Source organism: Hyperolius riggenbachi, chromosome 6, assembly GCF_040937935.1.
Source record: "Hyperolius riggenbachi isolate aHypRig1 chromosome 6, aHypRig1.pri, whole genome shotgun sequence".
Lineage (NCBI taxonomy): Eukaryota > Metazoa > Chordata > Amphibia > Anura > Hyperoliidae > Hyperolius > Hyperolius riggenbachi.
The window spans coordinates 277432453-277452179 of record NC_090651.1 but is presented as its reverse complement, the minus strand read 5'-3'; positions in this window follow the sequence as shown (position 1 = coordinate 277452179).

Sequence of the window (19727 nt, the reverse complement as noted above, 5' to 3'; positions counted from 1 at the left end):
CTTCTGCGTGCATGATTGCACGCACAGCACCACAGACTGCATGGATGTGAGTTTCACGTCTCTGCGGCTACAGCAGCACTAGCTGCAGGTGTGAGACTCATGTCCATGTGGCAGTAATGGTTAAAGCAGCAGCCATAATATCTCAAGTGCAGTTCTGAGATCCCCTTTCAGGAGAGCTATAGCCGGTGCAATCCTCCAGGCAGGTACACCACCCCTGCCCCACACTGTGTATATCCAATCAGTGAATCTTATATAGCAAATAAAGAAAAAAATGTTCAGGCATTTTCCATTTTTACTTCTTCTGACCTAAGCCAATTTTTATGTCATTTCCTCCCTTACTCTTTTTTTCTTTCTATAAACTGCACTGTGATAACTAGCTTGCTTTGTAAAAACATGTGAGTGCAGCATAAATTGGATTTCAACAGCTTTTCCCTTCTCAGCCTTTTGTCCCACAGAACTGCCCTCAGACAATCAGTGAGGAGCAGGGATGTGGGAGGGGAGATTATTTCAGCAGCTTTTCCCTTCTCAGCCTCTTGTCACACTGAATTGCCCTCAGCCAATCAGTGAGGAGTAGGGATGTGGGAGGGGAGATGACAAGCTTCCTTCTCATTGGCAATGTACCAAACAAAGTCAGGCTATATCTATATGTTTAACCTTTTTATTGTTTCATTTGGGCACCTCCTAAAGCTTACGTGCTCATGAGTAGTGCGAACGATGCAGGCTATTCACACCCGCCCCATACATTCCCATAGTGCCATTTTTCCCTCTTCACCTTGAATGCATGTTGTGAATAGGACAGGACGGCCAATCAGACAGGATTTACACCTGGGCCACTCTCCCCCATAAAAGGAACAATCCCGCCGGCCATTTTCATTCTGCATTAGTCAGTGTAAGGAGAGGAGCTGCTGTTGCAGATAGATGTATCAATGGACGATGAGAGATAAGCTGCTTTGGTGACTTTTGTGAATATTGTGCAGTGTAACTGCTTCCTAGGTGCTCGGCTACTTGCAGTTCACTAGTTAGGGACCCCCCAATAGCGTTTTTAAAGGGAACCAGAGATGAACGATTCACACAAAATAAACATATCAGTTGATAGCTTGTAAAGAATAAATGCTCTACCCAATAATTTTGCCACTCTGGTGTGCCTTTTTGAGTGCTTTTTATCCATTATTGCCCCAGGAAATATCCAATATGGCCGCCGGCTCATATTCCTTCTGTTTCCAGGTTATGAGGTGTTCTGGATGTGCTGTCTAGGCTATATGAGACTATAAACAAGAAGGGCTGCTGTAGGCTTTCATCTGTGTGCTTTCAACTTCATATTCTGGTATGCTTTGTGGCTGCCTGTAGGAAGTGTCTCTCATAGTAATGAAACTGCATACAGTAGATAATAGTGACAGGCTGCACAGCCACACTTGTCTGTTAGACAGAGATTTTTCCTGCAGCAGCAGCCCCTCCCATGTCATCACAGCTCTCAGTATGTAAAGCATGAAATTTGAGCCAGGAGGGGGAAGGCTTGGGCTTGAAAAGACTCCACAGAAGAGTGACTCAGCTATAATGATTCCAGGTCAAACCTCGACTGAATTGTCGGTGGATTCTTATCACAGTTGATAACAGATAGATTAGACTGAGAAGAATAAAACTAAAAGCAGGGTAGGTGTTTACTGTCATGTTCCCACTGATAAATGTAATAAAATACATGAGGGTGCTTCGTCTCTGCCTGGTTCTCTTTAAGGACTCTGCTGTACTTCAAATTTGTTATTGCTTTTGTGTGATGTAGTGTGTTGTATCAACAGAACACCCTCATATACAGTGTAGTGTGTGCCTGTGTCACATTTATAGCCCACCCTCACTGCGCAAAAATAATTAATTGTCTGACATTTGTGACATGATGTGTGCTGTTATCCCCACATAGCATCACAGCTACACCCATGTGACAGGTTGTACTGTGTTATCGGTGATATCAATGGGCCAAATAAAAGTGTGACAGACATTTGTGACAATACCCCTTTGCTGGTCACTGCCTGCTGTGTGATCAACGTGTACTGTCACTGTGTCACATCAACATTTGTGTGCCTGTACTGTGCATGGCTATGTCACCATTATAGCCCACCATCACTGCACAAAAGTAATTTAATGTCTAACATTTGTGACACAACGTAATCTGTGTTGCCCCATAAAATAAGCAGTCAAAGCTCAAGACAGCCTCCTTGTGTTTCACCTTCCATCGCCTCCCCTTCTCCTTTCCTTAGTTCCCAGTTGTCCTTTACTCCAGCCTGCCCACTTCATGGTCATTGCCACAGAGTCAGAGTTTATCCATCAGATGTTTAAGTGGAAAAAAATTATGTTTCCAGGTAGCCCCCTTGCCCAATGTCTGACAGCTGGCTTGTCAGAAGTGCTAGCCTGCCAACATTTTCCATACCAGCTGGTTAAATCTGAGGCCTTCAAAAAACTTGTATGCATTGCTGCTCCACAATGGAAGGTACCTCAAAGAATACTTAGAAGGTACCTGAAGGATACTTTTCTCAGACGGGCTTTCAGCTTCTCAAATTATAAGTACAGCAGCCGGGTCAATGTCACTCTCAGTCCTCAAAAGGATTTTGAATACTATGAACTAATTGTGTACATAAACTCTTATACTACTTGGAGGTAGTAAAACTGGCCAGTGATTGGATCAAAATTTTAATGTGTGTATGAACCCTTTATTTATCAAAACCTGTATAGTCAAGATGTACAATTAAAAAAAAAAGTTCACTCCTTATTTTGTTTGACCTCACATTTCTTATTCTCTTTAAAGATTTTAACAGGTTTACAGAGAGATGTTGGAGAAGAAAACTTTAGCACATATTTCTGCTGATGCAATTAGGGCATTAGAAAATGTGTCATTAAATAGATGAGTGTTTCCTACTGAAGAAGAAAAGATAACATGACCACTCTTCTAAAAAAAAAAAGGTTAATAAGGGTGATTCCCTAAAAAGAACTGGTAAATATACTGGGAAGCTCTAATATGTGAGATTATTTGATTAGATTGTAGCCAGTGGTTCTCAGAAACTGAGCAAAGCTTTACAAAAAAGAGGAACTTTTTTAAAATAACTTTTTTAAAGCAACGTAAATGACTCACCTTATGAACTCAAGATTGCATTCTGATATACGGTACTTAAACATATATGACATAATTTTTGCCTATGAAAGTTGTAAGGAGCGTCAGCGAAGGGTTGGGACTTACAACACTATCACCATGTCAATTGCTATAAAAGTACGTGAGGAAGAAGACAGTAATGGTGCCTATTAAAAAGGAAACCCCATTCACATAAATGCAAATCTTTTCTCTACTGGCACCAAGTGTATAAAAAGGGTGCCACATAAATATAAAACAACTATATTGTTTGTAAAAGGGGGCTGCGTAAATATACAACTATATAGCTTGCTATCTTTAACTTTTTGATTTCCATACCAAGTTTATCAATTACAATAACCCATTATTTAAAGGGGTTCTGTGGGGGTGTCCTGAGGATAAAAACAGTCACTTACCTGGGGCTTCCATCAGCCGCCTGAAGCAATAATGTCCCACGCCGTCCTCGTCCGATCCGCCATTCTCCGCCACCAGTCTAGCGCGGCATGCTTTCAACTGCGGCTGCGCGGGCATGGCCATGCGCCTGCTCGCTCCCGCTCGTGTCATCGGAAGCATACTGCATAGGCACAGTACAAGAAACCTTTGTACTGCGCCTGCGCAGTGAGCTTCCAATGAAGTGAACGGGAGCCCGCATTATTCGTCTGTGTCAGACGAATAATTGCTCGGGGCCGGCGCCGGAGAACGGCGGATCGGCGGAGGACGGCGTGGGACATTATTGCTACAGGGGGCTGATAGAAGCCCCAGTTAAGTGTCTGTTTTTATCCTCAGGACACCCCCATAGAACCTCTTTAACAAATGCTTGTTTCTAAAACTGTATAATTGTTTCTAAAACTGTTCCCTATGCTTTCTCAGAAAAAAACAAATGTTTGCATTTCGAATTTTTGCACTACAACAAGCAGCTTCTCTGCTATGTATTAAAGATATTTTACTATATGATGGGAGTAGTGCAACATCTATAGAGGTTGCAATGGGGAATAGTAGAATATCACTATTATAATATCTGGCGCCTTTTTTTAACTGGGACCTTTATTGTATGCACACTGGCATAATCCACTTCCCTATCAAGCCATGGTAACTTCCATAAATGGGGAGTCACATCACTAATATTAGTAGCACACCGGTAGATAGACTATGTCATAGGACTACCACATTTTTTATTTCACATTTAGAGTCTGTGGTATAGAAGTGGAACTACTGTTTAACCATCTGTGAGAATTTTTATCACTTCCTGTCCAGGCAAGAGGGTGACAGCCAGCAATAAATACAATGGGCTTAATTCATCAAGCTGTGCTGCTAGAGCAGGACAGCTTTATGAGAGGAGTGCAAGCTCAGCGCACGCTATGCTGCGGTACTGCAGCGTAGCACACGCTGGTACCTCAATCGTGCTCTTTGTAACTAACGGCCAGATCCAGCCCCGTCCAGTCCAGTGACTTTCTAGGACATGATTTCGGGGCTTTGATTGACCCAATAGGCTGCTTGTCACTTGACAGGCAGCTGACTGGGCCAATAAAAGTGCAGGGATCACATTCCTATACAGCCACTACACCTGAGGGGGCTCAGAGTGGGATGAGCAGAGTGACCATTGGTTACAAGGAGAGCGCATAAGTTACCAGTGCACACTAGGCTTCACTACTGCAGGATAGCGTGTGGTGAGCTTGCGCTCCTCTGAATAAGCTGTGCTGCTAAAGAAGAGCAGCTTGATAAATCAAGCCCATAATGTTTTAGGGTAGGAAAAAGTTAGAATCCCTGGTAAGTATTCATAGCTGTTATATAAAGTATAAAGTCTGTGCAGGCGCTCAACATATAATGATCAGTTCCAGTCTTACTGTCAATATTTTCAGCACAATACCAAATGCAAAGACATAGTCCCATTAGGTACTCTCACCAGATCAGATGGCTGATTTGTAAAACAGATCAGCATAAACAGCATAAAAGTGACACTCCTTTGACATCTGTATCCGTCTGTATGTGAAACTCAAGCAGAATATGCAAACATAGCGTGATCCAGCTTCAATAGCCTGTATAGTGCCAACACTCAGCTCCACACGTGTAAGGTGACTAGACCCAGTGCTCCCGCCACAGACACCTATAGTGGTGCTGTTGTACGCTCACCAGATTGGGACGCTGATCCCATAGGCTGACCAGCAGTTTGCACTTGTTGAAATAATATTCCTCGTTTTCGGCTTGCATAAGTTCCCCTTAAAACTTAAAACAGACGCTACATAGCATAATACTGCTTTAATTAAAAAATGTAAAACATAACAGTGCACTCACAATGGTAGAGATCATGTGCGCGTATAGTAAAACCCCTGATATTCCTTCAGAGCTGGTTGTTTCTTGTCTCGCGTCTCCCAGCTGCAACTTCTGCCAGAGGCTCCGCCTTACTAGTTTCGTCAGTTGTGACTCATCAGAGGCTTGCCTCTGGCATGGCTGGGAGACGCTATAAGTGTAATGGTATGCAAATTACTTCCGCATTGCGTAATACGGTCCAGCGGGCGCCAGGAGACAGCCTGACATCCGCCGATCACTTCCGCATTTTACGCTGCGTTCCAGCGGGTGGCAAAAGCCGTCCTAGTGACTCTTCCTTATGTCTATCATCATTACGCATGCCAGCCCTCTATTCCAGCTATCTTATATGCAAAACCCACATATAAAACTCATTTAAAATACATATAAATTACAATCAGTGAATCATTGGGCAGTTTTTTTATCTACTATTAACCCTTATAATCTATATTAGTTAAAAAACAGAACTCGATCCTAACAATGAACGGATACTGCTATCCTATACAGCTTTCCTTTCTCAAGGGTACATGCACACATCCAAAAAGTTTATTGTTAACAAACACATAGTGAGTGCACATGGACTGTCACTCCCTGCTTTCCCGAGAACAATGCTTAAGAAATATGGTCCTAACATTAATATTAGTAATACTTAATTAATTAATAGTGATAAGCCACACCCCAATTTTGATAGTGATGGTCCCCATATGTGAGATTGCATCACAGGGGTACAGTCAATGTCCACAAATCACATGTTATGGCATATAAGTTCCAGTCTTATCAAAAACTGTCAATATTTTCAGCACAATTCCAAATGCAAAGACATAGTCCCATTAGGTACTCTCACCACCAGATCAGATGGCTGATTTGTAACAGATCAGCATAAACAGCATAAAAGTGACACTCCTTTGACATCCGTATCAATCTGTATCTGAAACTCAAGCAGAATATGCAAACATAGCGTGATCCAGCTTCAATAGCCTGTATAGTGCCAACACTCAGCTCCACACGTGTAAGGTGACTAGACCCAGTGCTCCCGCCACAGACACCTATAGTGGTGCTGTTGTACGCTCACCAGATTGGGACGCTGATCCCTTAGGCTGACCAGCAGTTTGCACTTGTTGAAATAATATTCCTCATTTTTGGCTTGCATAAGTTCCCCTTAAAACTTAAAACAGACGCTACATAGCGTAATACTGCTTTTATTAAAAAATGTAAAAACATAACAGTGCACTCACAATGGTAGAGATCATATGCGCATATAGTAAAACCCTCGATATTCCTCCAGAGCCGGTCATTATATGTTGAGCACCTGCACAGACTTTATACTTTATATTGCAATTTAGGGTGATACCCCCATTGTGTGGCGATCCATACGACTGTTGATTGTGTTTGCTGTATTTTATTTCTGTTAAGGTGTTGTTACCCCCAATCTGAAAAACAGTGTTCTGACCTGTCACATTGTTAGAAAAGCACCCATAGCCACATTTTGTATTACATTCATAGCTGTTACCTGTTTACCTTATTACCTGTGCACTGGGCTACCAGTTTTCATATTGAAACCTCAAAAAGTGAGAGGAAATTTCCCCAAATAATTGTATAGACTACAAAAAAAAATGTACATTCTTAAAAATAACATATTTTTTGAGAACTCAGCCTTCATAGTGAGACATGTCATGTAAGCTAATAGCAAGATGGAAAACTGTACTTGCAATTATAAATTCAGTGATCTTTTAGAAGTAGGATTCATAGGTATAAAAGGTGAGCATAGGCTGTCGGTGACTGACTTACCTTGAAACTTTTAAAAAGAAGAGGTATATGGAGGCTGATGTATTTATTTCCTTTTAAGCAATACCAGTTGCTTTGCAGTCCTGCTGATCTCTTTGGTTGCTTTTTGAATCTCACAAATGAAACAAGCATGCAGCTAATCCAATCAGATTTAAGGTAGAGTGCCTGATCTATATGATTGGTCATTGTCTATGGCCAAAACTTTTAGAGGCAGAAGAACATCAAGACAGCCCAAAAATTTGCATTGTGTAAAAGGAAACAAATATGTGAACCTCCATATCCCTCCCACTTTCGGTTTCCTTTAAAAAAAAAATCTGAGATGGGATTTTCTTCACTTAAAGTGTACCTGAGCTGGGCAAATAAAAAGATTTTATACTTACCCGGGGCTTCCTCCAGTGAGCATCGAGGTGTCCCTCACAGTCCTCTCAAGTGCCTCTGTGCTCCTGCTATCGGTCTTGGTTGCGCCAGTTGCTCTCGGGAGGAATACAAGGGGTGTATCAGTGCTCAAGGGGCTGGAGGAAGCCCGGGTAAATATAAAATCTTTTGATTTGCCCATCTCAGGTACACTTAAAGTGAGAAAAAGCATTCATATATACTGTATTTTTTGGACTATAAGACTCACTTTTTCTCTTCCAAAAGTGGGGAAAAAGTCACTGCGTCTTATAGTCCAAATGCAGGGAGTTCCTGACTTGTGAACACCTGCCAATATGAACCACCAACCTATTGCAATGTTGGGGGCTCCCTGTACTGTGACCGTATGGAGGAGGAAACAGGGGGACACAAAGAGGCATAGAGGACAACAGAAGGAGGACAGAGGCGGAAACATGGGGGACACAGGAGGACACATGGGGGACACAGGAGGTACAAGGGGACATGAGGTACAATAGGGGTATAATCCCTAAGATGCCCCTTCACCATGTATGCACCAGGTTTAGTATATATTTTTTCCCCTTGATTTTTGTCCTCTAAACCTAGGTGCGTCTCGTGGTCAGGAGCATCTTGTAGTCCGAAAAATATGGTATATTCAATATTTGACTTAGGTTCATATTGAAGTGAACAAATTTTGCTTAATTGAGAGTCTCATTCTTGAAACGGTCCCATTAGAACTGAAAGATTGATTTGTTTAATATTACCAAGGAAAATGCCTCTACTGTGGGATTTAAAAGACAATTTAACCAGCAAGATCCTTGGTCATTTGTTATTCCAGAGAAATTTTGATAAACTTGAGCTGATTAAATTTCGCTTTTTATCCCTAATTAAGTAAGGATGATTTAACAAAAGATATGTCACTTTAGGCATTAAAATAGATTTGAAAAGAATTGTGTTACCTTAGAGGCTAAGAGGTAGATTTCTTCACTTTATCAATGAGTTTTTAATGAAATTAATTAAGCAGGGAAATTTACCTCATATATTTTCTGAGGGTCAGAAGGAATAAATATTCCAAGATATTTAATGTGGTGATGAGTGACCACTGAAATACCAATTTAATCCACTGCTACTTGTTATATATGTTCTTTCAACATTAAGAGCTCATGTCTGATAGTACTAATTTTATACCCAGAGAATAATGAGAAGAAGTTAATGATTTCAAGAGCTTTCTTTAGAACTAAAGAAAAGTTGTTTTTTTTTTAATGTGAGGAGCATGTCATCAGCACATACTGTGTATTGGTAAAAGACAGTAAGGTTTTATTTCTTAATGTAATTCCTCTGAAAGAGTCAATAATTTTAAGAGCTATTGTAAATGGTCACAAGGTTAGGTTAGACAGTAGTGGGAAAGGAGACTGTAGTTTAAGAATTAGATACAAAGCCATGTGTTAGGCATTAATGGACAACTGAAGTGAGAAGAATATAAAAGCTGCCATGTGTATTTACTTTTAAACAATACCAGTTTCCTGGCAGCCCAGTGACTGCAATAGTGTCTGAATAACTCTAGAAACAAATAGGAAGCTAATCTTGTCAGATCTGACAATAATGTCAGAAAAACCTGATCTGCTGCCTACTTGTTCAGGGGTTATGGATAAAAGTATCAGAGACAAGGGGATCAGCAGGACAGCCAGGCAACTGGTATTGCTTAAAGAGGAGCTGTTAGGTATGGGGTCTCAGATAAAAAAAAAAACACATATATCAGTAGCTAAATATTGGCTGTACTTACATTACATATGCATTTCACTGTCCACGTTTGGATTTCACAGAATTTTTATATTATTTGCAGAGAATGATGCTCCTGACAGCTCATGGCAGGTTCCATGTTTGTCTGTCTTGTATGAAGCCAGTTGTGATGTAATATCCTCCCTTACCCTGCTTCCTGATGATTCGACTCACAAAAAAGATCAGGATCAAAGATCCTAATGGTTTATTATCCGGACAACACTACTGTGCAGTGAATATTAATTAGCCATGTGGCTAGGAACAATAGCAGACTCCTGCAGTATACTCTAATGGAACATGTGCCCTGTGAACAGCACATTGATTGTTCAGTGTTGTGAGCTAGGCTGCAAGCTACAAGCTGCTGCAACATGAGCCTGTAACTTCTCACTGTGTAAGCAGCCTTAGGGCGGGATAGGGAATTGAAGGGGAGGACCAAGGTAGTGCAGTGGGAAAAGAAGCAGCCCCAGAATGCTTTGCAGTATCTGTTATGCGGCCTGCCAGCCTCCTTAGGAGCTTGGGAATAAAGAGCCTTGCTGTTCAGCACACATCATAGTAAGAGAGATTTTTAACTTCAGTATTGCCTTTTTGGCTTCCTTCTAAACGGCTTAACACAGAAGAATAGAGGTTTAAATTAGCTTTTGCAGCCTGACAGTTACTCTTTAAAAGGAAATACATATGGCAGACTCCATATCCCTCTCACTTCAGTTGTCCTTTAGGTGGAAGGGTAGGCATAAACAAACATTTTTTTTAATATAATATTAATAATAGTAATAATAACAATAATAATAATGAGTTTGTTAAAAAAAAAAACTATGGCATTGTATTACAACCAAATTACTGCTTGAATATTATTTAAACATACCTGTTGTTTTCTGGACTAATGCTAAAAGAAGTACAAAGTAGCTGTGGTTGGTGGGAGAGATTCATGACTGACATTTGTGTATCTTTTTACTGCATAGGGCATTACAAAGCATTACTTACATTGCATTATTTACAATAAATGTAAAAATGCCAGTTGCTATATGGCCCTTGATAAAAATGTGTCTTTTCTTTTGCAGTCAGATTTGGCAATAAGATAACAAGGTTGTTCAGCCAGAATTTTAGAGAGACTTTTCATTGAAAAGGTATAAAAGCCTGTTGGAAGTGGGGTAAAGGGAGTATTTTCCGTTTGCAGACATGATTGTATATAATTGTACACTAGGGCCCATGTGCATTTAACGTTTTTCACCTGAGTTATCTCCTAGGAGATAATTTTCATCTTCTCTTTAAACTACATTTCCCGCATTTTACAATTGAAAAAGTACCCAAAAGTTGGTGAAAAAGTGCTATAATTTTTTTTTGAGCATTCTCTTTCTTGCTGGATGCTTAAAAAGGCATTTTATGACAAGTTGTGAAAATATCACCTAGGAGAAAACTCAGGAGAAATAGGGAATTGCACATGGGCCATGGTAAGAAAACAGTGCTTGTATACCAGGGCCCATATGCAATTCATTTTTTCTCTTGAGTTTTCTCCTAGGTGATATTTTTATACTTGTCAATAAAATGCCTTTTAAGCCTCCAGAAGGCAAGAAAATGCTTCAAATAATTTTGATAGTACTTTTTCACCAATATTTTGGTACTTTTCTAGTTGAAAAGTACTGGAAAGTTATTTAAAATCAAATATGAAAAATTATCTCCTAGGAGAAAACTCAGGTGAAAAGGTGAATTGCACATGGCCCTAGATATCTATATAAATAGCAATTTGAAGGGGCACCAGAATTCATTAGACTGGGCTCTTATTAACGAGGACAAATACATACATATACAGTAAATGGGGTCACATGAACATGCTTTCACATTGAATGGGAATGTGTGAGGGAATTAACATGAGAGTTAAACACATGACATGTGCTGAAAAAATGTAGCCATGGTGTGTTGGTTTTCTTTATATGCTGCAAAATATCATTCCCCGATACATCCTTTTGAGGATTATTTCTTATGTATTTGATCCCGTTCCGTCCCAGTAAATAAGTAAGTAAGTAAGTATTGTAAGTAGAGTAAGTCCTGCCATCATATGTGCCGCATGTTCTGCATTTTTGTTATCTTCACCTTATTTAAGGTTTGGCTGGCTTGAGTTTATGTTAACAATTTTAATAAAAACATACCATGGAGGACTATTTGGATGAATTAAAAAACAGGAAGTGCTGCAATACTCAGTGGAGAAAGATGTCTCACTTAAAACATCTCATCCTACTGCAGAGATCACCTTCTTTCAAGATACTTACATGTGATCGGAGGTGTGAGTTTAATAAAGTTTTATTTTATTTCTATTCACCTACACATGTGCTTAAAGAGAAACTGTAACCAAGAATTGAACTTCATCCCAATCAGTAGCTGATACCCCATTTTACATGAGAAATCTATTCTTTTTCATAAACGGATCATCAAGGGGCTCAGTATGGCTGATACTGTTGTGAAACCCCTCCCATAGGAAACTGTCAGGAACACGGTCCCGACAGTTTCCTGTCTGTGAACCTTGTTGCATTGTTGGAAATAGCTGATTAAAGCGGTTTCCAACTGCCAAAAACGCAAGCAGCATCTCCTTCCATTGACATCAGTTGCCAGCAGGGAAATGTCACCATGTGATAAATGTAAGAGAGGAAAGCTTTTACAATGAGCAAACACAGACTAAATCATTTATACATAATTATTGTAAAAATGAAACACTTTTTTTTATTAAATTATTTTCACTGGAGTTCCTCGTTAAAGAGAATCTGTATTGTTAAAATCGCACACAAGTAAACATACCAGTGTGTTAGGGGACATCTCCTATTACCCTCTGTCACAATTTCGCCGCTCCTCGCCGCATTAAAAGTAGTCAAAAACAGTTTTAAAAAGTTTGTTTATAAACAAACAAAATGGCCACCAAAACAGGAAGTAGATTGATGTACAATATGTCCACACATAGAAAATACATCCATACACAAGCAGGCTGTATACAGCTTTCCTTTTGAATCTCAAAAGATCATTTGTGTGTTTACCTTCTGCCCCCTTCTTCTCTCATGCACTGAACATTACAGACTTCCTGCAGACAGCTCTGCCTGTGCCTGTGTTTGTAATTCCTCAGTATGTGTCAGCCAGCTACTTTCACAGCCTAACAGAGGAGGATTTTTATCCAGCACTCTTCTATCACTGATAAGATAGCAGAGAAGCTGCTGGCTTATGTAAATAAAACACACACTGGAGTGTGCATAAAGGAACAGACCAGCACAGAAGAGTTGGCAGCCTTCCAGACACAGGCCGACAAGTCTGACAGGGGAAAGATACATTGATTTATTACAGAGACTGTGATAGTACAACGTGCTGCAGTGAGCCAGAACAGATTAGAATAGGTTTAGGAACTTGTAGGATGGTAGAAAAAACGTTGTAATTTTTGTTACAGAGTCACTTTAAGTAAAGGCTCTAATTGTATTTATTATTTTTAGAAGACAATCACCAATACCAAGAATTTAAGCTTTTGCAGACAGTGTAAAGCTCACTTTATATATGCTATAGTTCTCATTTTAATTATCAAAACATCTACAGGTTAAAGAAAATAAATGTCAAAATGAAAGAACTAAGGAAATGCGGACTAACAAAGACTTTACATTTTGAAAAGAAGAAATATGTGGTTGCCAGCATTAATATGCATATTTCAGCATCACAGACTTGATTTTTAGTGTTCACATATACATTATTAAAAAACATTCTCTTTCTTTTCTTCTCTTATTCTTATTTGCTGCTTTAAATGTAGGGAAAGTCATTATATTATTAAAGACATTTTTTTGTTTTTGATTGGGCTTCTACAATTACGATGTGCTCAATGTGATCAAACTCATTCCAAAGAAACCAGCATCACAGCAGACAAACTCTAATAGGCCATCTAGTAGACGTCAAAACATTTCCGTTAATTAGTCTATTTCCTTCTTTTAGAGACAGCTTTATTGTAAATATAAATCAGAATAAATATAGAAGAGCATAAAATATGTACACCGCAGAAAGGTCAGCTTCACTGACACACTTTACCTAAAATATAATTAATTAGAGGGAGCTATTCTTTTCATTGACTTACAGTTACAGCCAGCCACACAATGTAAAGTAGTTAAGAGCAACTGAAAACAAATATTTATATAAAAAAAAGAAAAAAAAATATATGGATCCTCTTAATTGTGTCTCCATATTGTGACATGAATTCTTAACAGAGTTTCAAGCTACAATGATGTGAAGTTTTATCATATACTAAAACAGCACTGCACAGAGGTGTATGTGTTCTTTAGCTTGATAACAGGATGAGGAAGCATAGCAATGACTAATCAGTTATCTTCCCTACCCTCTAAAGGTACAAACACATGTCTGATTTTTTACGTCAAATCGGGCGTGTGTACAAACGATCGTTCGGCTGATAGGGCTGGTTTTGTTGGATCCGCTTGGCAGATCCGACAAAATCAGCCGAGCGATCATTTGTACACATGCCCGATTTGACGTCCAAATGACCGGTCTCAACGTCCGGTCGTTTGGAAAAATCAGATGTGGGTATGTACTAGAGATGTCGCGAATGGTTCGTCTGCGAACGGTTCCAGGCGAACTTTGGGGGTTCACGTTCGCCTGCATCAGGCGAACTTTTGCGGAAGTTCGATTCACCCCATAATGCTGTATTGAGCAAAACTTTGACCCTCCATATCACTGTCAGCAGACATGTTATTGCCAAACACACTGCTCGAGGCCCTCCCTCCTCCAAGCTAGGTCCTTATACCATTTGACTCAGTTGTCTGCCTACACTAATTAGTTATGGGACAGCTGCTACACACTCTGCTAGGGAAATTTTAATTAGCCTCTTGTGTGCTCCCACCTCCTTTCTACCCATACCCAGTCTCTTCTGCCAGGGAAATATACTATTTTAAAAACCAGTATACATCATACCATAGCTGGGAATCAAACCCAGATCTCACTGTGTGGTGGGCAAGTCACCCTAACCACTGTACCACTACAGTAGTAAGTAAAGCTGGCTTAAAATTTACCATTTATGCTCAATGCAATAGAAACATTAGGTTGCTTAAAGGGAACCTTAACTGAGAGTGATATGGATGTTTCCTGTAAACAATACCAGTTGCCTGGCAGTCCAACTGATCTTTGTGACTGCAATAGTGGCTGAATCACACCCTGAAACAAACATGCAGCTAATCCAGTCTGACTTCAGTCAGAGCACCTGATCTGCATGCTTGTTCGGGGGCTGTGGCTAAAAGTATTAGAGACACAGGATCAGTAGGCGATTCAGGCAACTGGTATTATTTTAAAAGGAAAAATCCATATCCTTCTCCGTTTAGGTTCCCTTTAAGGATTTGTAGCATAAAAGCCAACTCACATTGGCTGGGATTTGAACCTGGGTCTCACTGTGTGGTGGGCAAGCACCCACACCACTGTATCAACTGAAGCTGGCATAAAATTTACCATTTATGCTCAATACAAGAGAAAAAGTAGACAAGACAAATAACATTTATATCACACTTTTCTCCTGGCGGACTCAAAGCACCAGAGCTGCAGCCACTAGGGCATGCTCTATAGGCAGTAGCAGTGTTAGGAAGACTTGCCTAAGGTCTCCTACTGAATAGGTGCTTCGCTTACTGAACAGACAGAGTTGAGATTTGAACTCTGGTCTCCTGCGCAGCTCTAGGGCCTCCCTCCGATCCACGCACAGTAGCGTGGATCGAGGGGGGAGGCCCTAGAGCTGCGCAGCCGCACTAACGCGTATGCGGACTGCGCAGCCCTGGCCGGCTCCGGCAGCCATCTTGGGAGAGGAAGAGGAGCCCGACCCCGTCCGTGGGGTCGGGAGCGGCACGGGGGGCGATCAGACTGCGGGGACCCGGCGGAACTGCACGGAGGGCGCGGACGGCATCCTCCGTGCATTTAAAAATGATTAAGGTACTTAACTTTTTTTTACTATTTGGGCTCGTAAGTCCTTTAAGGATTTGTAGCATAAAAGCCAACTCACATTGGCTGGGATTTGAACCTGGGTCTCTCTGTGTGGTGGGCAAGCACCCTAACCACTGTATCAACTGAAGCTGGCATACAATTTACCATTTATGCTCAATACAAGAGAAAAAGTAGACAAGACAAATAACATTTATATCACACTTTTCTCCTGGCGGACTCAAAGCACCAGAGCTGCAGCCACTAGGGCATGCTCTATAGGCAGTAGCAGTGTTAGGAAGACTTGCCTAAGGTCTCCTACTGAATAGGTGCTGGCTTACTGAACAGACAGAGAACTGGTATAGCTTAAAAGGAAATCAATATGGCAGCCTCCATATACCTCTCACTACAGTTCTCCTTTAAGCAACCTACTGTTTCTATTGCATTGAGCATAAATGGTAAATTTTAAGCCAGCTTTACTTACTACTGTAGTGGTACAGTGGTTAGGGTGACTTGCCCACCACACAGTGAGATCTGGGTTTGATTCCCAGCTATGGTATGATGTATACTGGTTTTTAAAATAGTATAATTCCCTGGCAGAAAAAACCCTCCTCCCTCCGGTAGAAGGGGAGGAGGGAGGTAGCCCACAAGAGGCTAATTAAAATTTCCCTAGCAGAGTGTGTAGCAGCTGTCCCATAACTAATTAGTGTAGGCAGACAACTGAGTCAAATGGTATAAGGACCTAGCTTGGAGGAGGAGGAGGGAGGGCGGGTCCTCCAGCAGTGATGTGTATTTCACTCAATCAGGTGTGCCTCCAGGTATTAGAGCTCTTGAAACATGTTTTCTATCATTTTTCCAGCTGGTAGAATTAAAAATTTAAAATTTTCAAAGTTCGCCTCCCCATTGAAGTCTATTGCGGTTCGCGAACTTTTTCACGAACCGAACCTTTCGCGGAGGTTCACGAACAGGGTTCTCTAACCGAAAATCGGAGATTCGCGACATCTCTAGTATGTACCTTTAAGCTAGGGGAGCAAAGAGGAGTGCCCCAAAACCATATTAGTGATGAGTGAAATCTATAGAATTGGTTGGTTGCCCCCCAAATTGTATTTCATATTTTTTTTAAATGCTTCAGTTTTCCAAAATATACCAATAGACTAATTTACCTATCACCTGGAGTTAGCACCTTTACTTTTTAGTTAGTGAGCCTTTACTTTTGTTTTGTTTGTGTGTAGCTATAGTTGTATTAGCCACTTCCCGACCGCCGTATTGACAATTGGCGGCCGGGAAGTGGACCCCGCAAGGACCGCCGTATTGACAAATGGCGGCGGTCCTTGTAGGGGCATGGGCGGAGCGATCGCGTCATCCGTGACGTGATCCTCCGCCGGCGCCTGTCACCGCTCACCCGCCGCAACATCCCGCCGGCCATACGGAAGCGCCGGAGGGATGTTAACCCGACGATCGCCGCATACAAAGTGTATAATACACTTTGTAATGGTTACAAAGTGTATTATACAGGCTGCCTCCTGCCCTGGTGGTCCCAGTGTCCGAGGGAACACCAGGGCAGGCTGCAGCCACCCTATGTCGCACCCAAGCACACTGATTTCTCCCCCCCTGCCCCAGATCGCCCGCAGCACCCCTCAGACCCCCCCCCTGCCCACCCCCCAGACCCCTGTTTGCACCCAATCACCCCCCTAATCACCCATCAATCACTCCCTGTCACTATCTGTCAACGCTATTTTTTTTTACCCCCCCCTGCCCCCTGCCCCCTCCTGATCACCCCCCCCCACCCCTCAGATTCTCCACAGACCCCCCCCCCAAACCCCCCCCCCCTGTGTACTGTATGCATCTATCCCCCCTGATCAGCTGTCAATCACCTGTCGATCACCTGTCAATCACCTGTCAATCACCCATCAATCACCCCCTGTCACTGCCACCCATCAATCAGCCCCTAACCTGCCCCTTGCGGGCAAACTGATCACCCACCCACACCTATAGATCGCCCGCAGATCCGACATCAGATCACCACCCAAGCACAGTGTTTACATCTATTCTCTCCTCTAAACACCCACTAATTACCCATCAATCACCCATCAATCACCCCCTATCACCACCTGTCACTGTTACCCATCAGATCAGACCCTAATCTGCCCCTTGCGGGCACCCAATCACCCGCCTTCACGCTCAGATTGCCCTCAGACCCCCCCTTATCAATTCGCCAGGGCATTATTTACATATGTCCTTCCCTGTAATAACCCACTGATCACCTGTCAATCACCTGTCAATCACCCATCAATCACCCCCTGTCACTGCCACCCATCAATCACCCCCTGTCACTGCCACCCATCAATCAGCCCCTAACCTGCCCCTTGCGGGCAATCTGATCACCCACCCACACCAATAGATCGCCCGCAGATCCGACATCAGATCACCACCCAAGCGCAGTGTTTACATCTATTGTCTCCTCTAAACACCCACTAATTACCCATCAATCACCCCCTATCACCACCTGTCACTGTTACCCATCAGATCAGACCCTAATCTGCCCCTTGCGGTCACCCAATCACCCACCTACACGCTCAGATTGCCCTTAGACCCCCTCTTATCAATTCGCCAGGGCATTATTTACATCTGTCCTTCCCTGTAATAACCCACTGATCACCCATCAATCACCCCCTGTCACTGCCACCCATCAATCACCCCCTGTCACTGCCACCCATCAATCAGCCCCTCACCTGCCCCTTGCGGGCAATCTGATCACCCACCCACACCAATAGATCGCCCGCAGATCCGACGTCAGATCACCTCCCAAGTGCAGTGTTTACATCTGTTCTCTCCTCCAAACACCCACTAATTACCCATCAATCACCCCCTGTCACTGCTACCCATCAGATTAGACCCCTATCTGCCCCTAGGGCACTCAATCACCCGCCCATACCCTCAGAACGCCCTCAGACCCCAGCCCTGATCACCTCGCCAGTGCATTGCTTGCATCTATTCCCCCCTCTAATCACACCTTGAGACACCCATCAATCACCTCCTGTCACCCCCTAGCACACCTACCCATCAGATCAGGCCCTAATTTGCCCCGTGTGGGCTCCTGATCACTCGGATAAACCCTCAGATCCCCCTCAGACCCCCTTCCGATTACCTCCCCAGTGCATTGATTGCATCTATTTTCCCCTCTAACCACCCCTGGCCCTGAGACACCCATCAATCACCTCCTGTCACCCCCTAGCACTCCTATCCATCAGATCAGGCCCAATACAACCTGTCATCTAAAAGGCCACCCTGCTTATGACCGGTTCCACAAAATTCGCCCCCTCATAGACCACCTGTCATCAAAATTTTCAGATGCTTATACCCCTGAACAGTCATTTTGAGACATTTGGTTTCCAGACTACTCACGGTTTTGGGCCCGTAAAATGCCAGGGCGGTATAGGAACCCCACAAACTGACCCCATTTTAGAAAATAGACACCCCAAGGTATTCTGTTAGGTGTATGACGAGTTCATAGAAGATTTTATTTTTTGTCAAAAGTTAGCAGAAATTGATTTTTTTTTTTCACAAAGTGTCATTTTTCACTAACTTGTGACAAAAAATAAAATCTTCTATGAACTCGCCATACACCTAACGGAATACCTTGGGGTGTCTTCTTTCTAAAATGGGGTCACTTGTGGGGTTCCTATACTGCCCTGGCATTTTAGGGGCCCTAAACCGTGAGGAGTAGTCTAGAAAACAAATGCCTCAAAATGACCTGTGATTAGGACGTTGGGCCCCTTAGCGCACCTAGGCTGCAAAAAGTGTCACACATGTGGTATCGCCGTACTCAGGAGAAGTAGTATAATGTGTTTTGGGGTGTATTTTTACACATATCCATGTTGGGTGGGAGAAATCTCTCTGTAAATGGACAATTGTGTGTAAAAAAAATCAAACAATTGTCATTTACAGAGATATTTCTCCCACCCAGCATGGGTATGTGTAAAAATACACCTCAAAACACATTATACTACTTCTCCTGAGTACGGCGGTACCACATATGTGGCACTTTTTTACACCCTAAGTACGCTAAGGGGCCCAAAGTCCAATGAGTACCTTTAGGATTTCACAGGTCATTTTGCGACATTGTTGGTTTCAAGACTACTCCTCACGGTTTAGGGCCCCTAAAATGCCAGGGCAGTATAGGAACCCCACAAATGACCCCATTCTAGAAATAAGACACCCAAAGGTATTCCGTTAGGAGTATGGTGAGTTCATAGAAGATTTTATTTTTTGTCACAAGTTAGCGGAAAATGACACTTTGTGAAAAAAAAACAATTAAAATCAATTTCCGCTAACTTGTGACAAAAAAATAAAAACTTCTATGAACTCACCATACTCCTAACGGAATACCTTGGGGTGTCTTCTTTCTAAAATGGGGTCATTAGTGGGGTTCCTATACTGCCCTGGCATTTTA